Source organism: Quercus lobata, chromosome 6 (genome assembly GCF_001633185.2).
Source record: "Quercus lobata isolate SW786 chromosome 6, ValleyOak3.0 Primary Assembly, whole genome shotgun sequence".
Lineage (NCBI taxonomy): Eukaryota > Viridiplantae > Streptophyta > Magnoliopsida > Fagales > Fagaceae > Quercus > Quercus lobata.
Genome location: NC_044909.1, coordinates 35,559,953 through 35,569,322, shown reverse-complemented (window position 1 = coordinate 35,569,322; position 9,370 = coordinate 35,559,953). Strand labels below are relative to the sequence as shown.

The 9,370-nt window shown below is 32.8% G+C and overlaps 1 long non-coding RNA gene across 2 annotated transcripts; it reads left to right on the top strand.

Annotated features, from left to right (window-relative positions):
• Positions 1-4,777: 4,777 nt before the first annotated feature.
• Positions 4,778-7,673, top strand: LOC115950770. 2 transcript variants are annotated; one of them, XR_004083105.1, is made up of 4 exons: positions 4,778-5,103; positions 5,247-5,304; positions 7,094-7,445; positions 7,532-7,673. It is a non-coding gene; the product is annotated as an uncharacterized LOC115950770 (long non-coding RNA). The 2 variants fall into 2 exon arrangements; XR_004083104.1 differs by having other exon boundaries at positions 7,094-7,673.
• Positions 7,674-9,370: the final 1,697 nt, after the last annotated feature.

The following is a 9,370-nucleotide window of genomic DNA, read 5'->3' as shown; positions in this document are numbered from 1 at the left end:
TGGCTCCTTGTGCTTTGTACGGAATGAAAATCTTATGTGATTTATTCATCAGAATTTTGTATGTATAATAATTAGGTGATATTGGGGTTATAATAATATCGGAATTGTAACAATCGAGCTTTGTCTTAGACCTTCCTTAACAATATATGATGCATTGCAAAAGAAATTCACATTTCATGTCTTGAATTTTAAGCATGAAACCTTATTGTTCATGTGAAGTAAGCATTTTTGAATAGTGTATTTTATATTTCAACCACTCATAGAATAACGTATGCATTCCATTGATCTTAAATATAGAATTCAACCATTCCATTGATCTTCTGGAGTTTAACGTTTTTTCTAATCAAACATCCACACAAAAAAAAAAAAACACCGATTTGCCCAAAAAGAAAAGAAAAGAAAAGAAAAAAGGTTGAGATTTTGTGGAAGTTCTTTGAGTGCTGAGAGAGTGTAAGAGCACTGGTGCAGGAACAAGCGAAGCATATACAGCCAGATCAGCTCAAGCCAAAAAAATAAAAATAATAAAAATACAAACCCAAATTCGCCCAAATAGAAAAGAAAAAGGTGAGAATGAGTTGAATTTTGGAAGGTCTTTGAGTGCCGAGAGAGAGAGAGAGAGAGAGAGAGAGAGAGGGAGAGCGGTGGTGGAGGAACAAAGAAAGATGAGAAGGTGTTCGATAAGAATTAATGTGTTGGATTTTGTGTTTAGGGAAAAGGGGCGAAATTGGGTTTATAGACTATATGCAAATTTGAGAAGAGTTATTTTTTCCTAGTACAAATTTGCTCTTGATAAGTTTGTTTTACTTATAATTATTATATCAAAATATAAGGATAAGAAGAAAGATCATTTCATTAAGATCAATTGCTAGTAGCTATATGGCCATATGGGTCATTAGTATTGTCTGATCCCATTGAGAAAACCTGCATTTCCATCCCTTGTCTCTAACTTTCTATAAGCAAGTACAAAAAGATAGCCAAATAGAAAAACACAACTAATTTGTAGTTAATCTTTTGTTAGTACATGGTTAAGAAACTCCCACCGGTATAAAACATATTTTTCAAAAATCAATTATATGATTCTGTGTGTGTATGGATAATTTGAAAATTGGGAAATGATAAATTTGAATCCTAGATGTTTATATTATAAAAGGTGCCAACCAATTGAGTTACAAGACTTTTAGAAAGATTGATTATATATTAAATTTATTATGAAGCATATTTTATCAAAGGTAAATGATCCATTTTGCTTAGAAGAATCTACCTTTGTTATTAATTTTTGATCAATTTATATAATTTTAGATTAGATAATCAAAATTTAGGAAATAATTAGTTATGTGTCTTCCAATCATAATTAAGTGCAACCAATAATAAGAGCTTTCCATCATTTATTATTGAGAGTTGAATTTGTAGTAGCATATGTTAATATTACCTTTGAGACCATGTGTGAGAGTCCTTTTTTGGACAGTGTCTAGGCCCAAGTAGAAGCAAGGACCCTGGGCCTTATAGTTGTTGTTTTAAGGGATTGAGCTTGGTTCATCGCAGTTAAATGGGCTGATTACAAACCAAGTGGTGCACAGAGTAGGAATCTTACAATACATACATATTAGCAAACAAGAAATATATATGTATGGAACAACAAGAAATAGTTAATGAGCAATGTGATAAAGGAAGACACAAAATAAACGTGACGGATCCTTAAAACAATGTGAGATATTCCATTACTTTTTTTAATTGTGTATTATAATATGCTTACTAAGACGTGTTATAAGGTCCAAATAAACTCAAAAATTACAGACTTAGATGACTCTCCAAGCCTATAAGACTTGCAAAGTTGCAATCCTTTGAATTCAAGTATGTTCTATAGTGGCTGTTTGAGAATACCGGACGGTATTTTCCTTTCTTTTGCTACTTTGTTTGAGTCTTTAACAGAATTTTCTTAATGATTCTATTCTAATTCACTGTTGCTGAATGCCCCTTCACTGTTGGCTGCTTCCCCCTTTTATAGTGTCATCTTAGGGTTTCGAGGTACTACTGATTCCTCTCCTTTGCTTTCTTGGGTACCAGAGCCAATGTTGTGCCAGCAACTTAAGTGTCTAGTCCCTTCCTTGTTTCTCATAATTTTCTTCTTTTGGTGCTTTTTCCCTAAAAGTCTCTTGTTGACTTTCCGTTCTAAGGTGTCCCTAGAGAGCTGACCTCTAATCTTTCTTCCTTCAAGATTTTTAAACTTCACATTTTTTAGACTTAGCTTTTTGGCTGCTTTTCCTTTTGTCATTTTTCCCAAGTGAGCCGATTCCATCCCTGCCAAGTTGAAAGTTTTCCCAGCTACTTCCTTTCATGGTTCTTCTTTTCTGGGCTTCCTGAGGTACCAGCCCCTTGCTCATGAATTGTTAGTCTCTAAGCTTTTTGGTTCCTTTTTGCATCATGGGGTGGCTGATAAGGACGTATTTGTTCTTCGTTCCTTGTGTTTCTTGGCACTCCTTTTGAGCTGTCTTAATCTCATCCTAGTTTTGCTACACGTCCCAAGGACCCCGAGCTCCCGGCAGTCTCTGGGTATCCCGGCCCAGTTCTTATCATTGGAGTCCCTAGTGATTTTCAGATCTCGACGGGTTGAGCTTTTTCTTTCTTCCCTTCGTTTCATGGGCCCTAAGACCTATCCATTCATGGGTCTTAAAATCCTTTTAATGGATTTGGGTCTACCATCTTTTTTTCTTATTGTGAGTTTAAGCCTTTTATTGTTTTCTTTTTCATGGGGTTCAACTTACTATGACTTTTTGGGCCTTGGTGCAGCATTGTAACTTTTTAGACCTCAACACCATGTCATTTAGTGCCATACCATAAGCTCATAAATGTAACAACACTATTTGCTAGAGGTTTGGAACCTTTTTTAGATTGTCGGAGTATTATTTTGTTTGATCCTTTGGCCTTTAGGTCCCAAGGGGCTATTTGTAACTTACTGTGTGTTCGGTTCTGAACTCCTTTTCATGTCAAATTTCTAGAAAGATGGAGAAATTGTAGGAACTGTCGATCAATGAGAACAATCCAAGCCAAACTTTCATAGGTATTATTTTATTACATAAAAACACTTCAGAATAAAATACAAACACTTCGTAACACAAACTTGGCCTACCACCTTATGATTGGACAACCACACTACTTAAGTCATTCATATTATGAAATGACCATATTCGGAATCATCCTTTTTTAGTCACTGAAATTGTCAGATTTATATACTGAGTCTTCTCTTTAGAAATAAGATCATCAATAATTTTTTCATATCTGTGAAAACTTCATCGATTATTGCATTTCCAAAGTAAGTAACAAGTAAGGGTTTAACCAATGTTCTCATATACTATGCAACACCGTATCCATCATTACTAAATTAAACCCAATAAATGGGTTGAATTCACCATCATAAATTTTCCAATTGACTTTAGAAATCTCTAGGCGATCAATGGAGAAATCACCTTCTTTTAAAACTTCAAATTTTAATTCAGATGAGAATGGTGTGTAATGAGGAATGTTGAAGGAATATATTTTATCATCTTTTACGAGTCCCTAAAATGCATATTCTATGCTTTTAGCACAATATATAGACTTAATGCAGATTTGAAAAAAGTTATTTTTTCCTAGTACAAATTTGATCTTTATAAGTTTGTTTTATTAATAATTAATATCAAAATATAAGGATAAGAAGAATGATTATTGGATTAAAATTTGGAGCAATATAGCAAAATTTGTTAGGGAATTACACCAAATGCAATAGTTTTAAAGAGCTATGATTAAAAGTTAAAAAGTTAATTTTTAATCACATTATTAAATAAAATAAAAGTGCAAAAAGGTAAAAGAGTACATAATGAAAATTAAGTGAGAAATATTATGAAAATTTAAAAATATCTCGGATTTCCTCCAGAAGGACTCTACATGGTGTGGTTATAATCAACCAGCTTGCTGATATATGATTAGACAAAATATCGAATCACAATCTATTTTACAGTCCTTTTAACTACCATTTGACGTTACCAAAAAAAAAAAACTACCATTTGACGTAACTGTTTTTTTTTTTTTTTGACGTAACTGTTACATTGCAAAAATTGAAAAAAAGTAGTAGATCGTACGAACTGTGTAAGATAACGAGTGTGTTAAAGCTTGTGGTCCACACGTAATGTGTCAGCGACCTTTGGTGAAGACGGAGGCGAATCTCGTGATGCTATTTATTTCTAGCTAGTTGCATGCATCTGACAGACAGAATGTGTTTCATGAATTTGCGCTGCCTCGTGCCGACACTCTTTGGCTCCTTGTGCTTGTACCGAACGAAAAACTTATGTGATATATATTCATGATCAGAATTGTATCTATATATAATTAGGTGATATGGGGACTATAAAAATATTGGAAGTGTAACAATCCAGCTTTATCTTAGACCCTCCCTAACAATATATGATGCATTGCAAAATAAATTCACATTTCATGTCTTGAATTTTAAGCATGAAACCTTATTGTTCATGGGAAGTAAGCAGTTCCGAATAGTGTAATTTATATTTCAACCACTCATAGAATAACCTTTGCATTCCATTGATCTTAAAAATAGTGCAATCTATTCTTATAAATATATAATTACAAGTAGGGTTTACAGCAACAAGACAACTCAAAGTTTGGAAAATGTGAAAAATCAAATAATGGAGGAGTACGAAAATAGTGATTTAGGTAGTGACAGCTTTAGTGCTATATAAGACAAGAACATTAAGTGCTCGTTTGTTTCAGCATTTGAACTTTGAAGCCCAAAAAGCGTTTTTTCAAAAACGTCAGCCAAAAATAGTGTTTGGTAAGTATAAAACGCAACTTTTTGGAAAAAGTTGCATTTTATATTTGTGAAGGAATGTGCGTTTGAGTTTATAGAGGTATATCGGTCCATTTTGTTAAAAGCTGGTGCGCGTTTAATGTATCCGTTGGGGGTTGAGTTTGCAATTACGTAATTGCCCTTCAATAAAGGGCAAAGTGTCTTCAGTCTTCAGGCACTCATTCCTCTCATCTCATCTCTCTGCTCTGCGCAAGCCACAGCTCCACGCCTCTCATCTCTTCTCTCAGCTCTGCCTCTCCTTGCGCGTAAGTCTCTCTTTTCTTTTGTCACCCGTTGAAAATCTTCTTCCTCTTCTTCTTCTTTCTTCGTCTTCTTCAACGGGCCTTCCTCTGTAATTTTTATTTTTTATTTTATTTGTCTAATCTGATCTGAGAAATACATTTTGAAGGTAGAGTTTTGATCAACAAAACACCAAGCAACACCGATCTGCTACCAAAAACCACCAGGTACCAACACTGATCTGAAATTTTTTTTTAACCTATAAATATATATATATATATATATTTTATTTTTTTTTTCAGATCTTGCATGCTTTGTTCTTGCAAAAGATCTATTTGTTTTCTTGCCGGGTACTGAAAAAAATTTTGTTCTGTACATGCTTCGTAATTTCTTTTTTATTTTGTGGATGCTCTGTCTTAAGTTATGCGATATCTGATTTGGGTATTTTAGCATGATTTGGGTATTTTAGAAATATAAAGAATGAGAAAGAAAGAAGAATTTTCAGAAGAAATATAAATATTTTTCATGCTGGTTATCACAGAAGGATAGAAGAATTTTTCTAGTTGACTTTAACTTGATTATGGTAGAGCTTGTTCAGGTCATACATAACGTTTTCATTCTCATTTCTCACTCATCAATTATGCTCTTTTGTTGTTGTTTCAACAGAAAATGTTTTCCAGAAAATCGGCCTATTTTTTTTGGGTGTTTGGTTGTGACCTTGAAAATAGGCAGAATTTATTTGTCGTGGTTCGTTGAGTATGTGACATTGTGGAATATTGGGCTTGTTTTCTGTTGAATTACGTTTTCCAGTGTACCAAACACCAAAAAAAATACCATATGATTATAATGCAGCCCAGATATAGTCACCAGTGACTGAATAGTTTACATATGATATAATTTTGCTCTATCACAGATGAAATTTAATTACTGAGATTAAGAAATGAGAAGTGCGTGTGGTGCTAATGAGAAGTGTGTGTGTTGCTGCATGGTGAGGTGCTGCAGGGTATGCGTGGGCTGCTGATGTGGGGTGCGTCTGCTGCTGATGGGGCATGCGTGTGCAGCTGCTGATGGGGCATGCGTGTGCAGCTGCACACGCATGCCCCATCAGCAGCAGACGCACCCCACATCAGCAGCCCACGCACACCCCATTAGCACCCCACACAAGTTTTTGTGTTTCAATGTTGATTATTAGTTATTTAATTATCTGGGTTTTTAAGGTTGTGGTTGAAAGTCTTTTGCTTGATATGAATTTTCAAGTTGTAGTTATGTTATGGGGTTATATTTATTTTTATGTTTTCTAGTACTGAGTGGTAGCTTGAGTTTTTTGTTGATTATTAGTTATGTGATTTTCTGGGTTTTGAATGCTTTGGTGTAAGAATTTATTGCTTAGTTTAAGAATTAAGGTTTAAGCTATACAATGTTTTTTTTTTTTTTTGGTACTGAATGGTAGATTTTTTTGCAAATTTTATTGTTTATGTGATCTTTTTTGGTCTTTAGTAATGAGGAGTGGAAGTGTTTTGCTTCATTTAGAATTGGAATTTAATGTAAAGTTGAATCTAGTTGACTTGTAAATTGTTATTTTGGTATTTGTATGATTTGTTCTCAAGGTTAATAACCTTGGATACTGCAGTTGATTTGGATTAAGGTTAATAACCTTGTATGACCATTTATAAAACCATTATAAGACCATCTATGCTTTATGGGATTGAATGTTGAGTTATTAAGAGTAGTCTATTGCAATGAACCTGACTGCTTTTGAGGCCAGTGTCCTCAATTATGGCAGCAATTTTCTGGCTGTGTCTACTGACGTATGAATGTACAAATGGTGCTTTTGTGAGTTGTGACATGATGAGATTCCTCTCTAGCCCTTTCTATTTTAATGCTCAGACTAGGCAGCAATTTTTTTTTTTTTTTTTTTTTTTGTGGATTTATTAGATCATGTTTGTAACTAGTTCACTAGATTGGAATATTATGAATTCTATTTTTTGCATTTCTTATGGTTGCTTAACTCTATAGATGGGTAAAAACACCACTTCCAACTTCGAGGCAAACAAAACAAGAGCAGTATGGGGAGATCCAAGTTGGACAACTACTTTTTGTAACCTTTGTGTGGAAGAGATTGAAGTTGGGAATAAAGGAATCTTTGCTGCCTTAAGTGCCAAAGGTTGGAGCAATTTAGTAATCAAATTTTGTGATGAGACTGGTCTAAACTATGATAAGGAACAATTAAAATGTAGGTGGGATGTATTAAAAGTAGATTGGAGAGTGTGGGAAAAATTGAAGGGTCTTGACACAAATTTAGGTTGGGATGCAGTGAAGGGAACAATTGATGCTATTGATGATTGGGGGGACATGAAGTTGAAGATGAGTTGAGTATTTTATTAATATGTAGCTAGTTTGAAATAGTTATGTATATTATTGTAATATGAGTGAAATGACAATTACATTTTGTAGGAAGTACCCAAAGCTTCAAAATTTCGACATAAAGGTCTACAGAATCTACAACAACTTGATAGAATGTTTAGGGATGTTGCAGCAACTGGAGCAGAACTCATGTAGTACAATTTTTTTATATTTTTATGTAGTACAATTTAAACTTGGATTATTGATATGTATTTTATTATCTTTTTACATTTTTATGTAGTACAATTTAAACTTGGATTATTGGTGTATATTTTATCATCTTTTTACATTTTCATTTTATGCTTCATGATGATGAAAATTATTTAGATTTAATTAATATTAATAAGAAGTCATTAATGGTAATAGCAAATAATTATGACACTAAAAAAGAAAAATTGTCCAAACTTTATTAAAATAATACCAATAATATATTATTATTATTATTTATTATTTTTTTTTTAGTAAGTATATGAAGTAATTGATTTAAGTATGGAATAAACTCCCTTATATATACATTGTCCTTTTTGGTAATTTATCCCTCAAACTGCAACTTTTATAATTGTTAGCCAAACACTCAGTTTTTTCAAAAAGTACTTTTTAACAGCTTTTACCAAATACTCAGCTTTTTAAAACTCCAATTTTTCATTATGCACTTTTTGAAAACTCCACTTTTTCATTATGCACTTTTACAAAAAGCTGAACCAAACTCACCCTAAGTAGTTTTGTATTATTATAATATTATTTTGTAATATGCACCCAAATACCGTGAGACAAGAAAAAAAAAGGGATAATCATATTATATGCTTTGACCCTAGACTTCGAGAAGACCTTTTTTTTTTTTTTTTTTTTTTTTTTTAAATTTATTATTGTGTCAGCATTTTTTTTTTTTGGGGGTTATATAGGTGTCGTTTGCAGTTATAAAAGTGAGTAGGGCTGTAAACGAGCCGAATTTTGTCGAGTAGTAAATATTTAAACTTGGCTCGACAACAAAAGTAGAATGTTCAATCTAGGCTTGAGTTTGATACGAGCCTAAAAATAATGTTCAAGTTTGAGCTTGTTATAAAGTATAAAAGCTTGAACTCGGCTTGACTTGACTTGATTCATTAATCAAGCCAAGCTTGAGCTTAATATCAAGCCCAAACTTAAGTTCAATATCATGCTTTTGAGCTTGAGATCCAACACAAGTATAATATCAAGTTCATTATCTAGCCTATTTGGTTTGGATGAGTGGTCTCAACTTATAATTAAATAAAGTCTTAGAAGGATATGAGTTTACTTGTCAAGCTCATATCAATTTTATTACCAAACTCATAAATAAGCTTAGGTTGAACTTGTTTTGTTACTTTTGTATCGAATCTTGGTGTTCACGAACTTGTTCATGAACAATATTTTTTACTCGGGCTCAGCTCGTTTATTAAACAAGCCTAAAACTAAATCTTAAGCTTGGATTGTTTATAAACAAATAAATATGAACAAGCTTTTTATTGAGCCAAGCCCGAGCTATTTATGAACGGTTTGGTTCATTTACAGCCCTAAAAGTGAGGGATTTTTTTATTTTTTTTATTTTTTATTTTAGATATTTAGGGGCAAAGCCTTTCTCATAGAGTCAAAATAGGGCAGTTTGATAAGAGAGTATAAATATTGATTTTCAAAATGATGTGAAAATTAAAAAAAATGTGTGTTTAAAATATTCATAATACAAGAAAATGTGTTTAGTAGCATATTCTTAATAACACATTTTTAAAAGTGAAAAAAAAAAGGGAAACTACATATTTGATCCCTATCCTTTACACCATATTTCAATTTGGTCCCTAACCTTTCAATTGTGTCAATTTGGTCCCTGATTTTTCAGTCTCATGTCAATTTCGTCCCTACTATATCACTACAAGA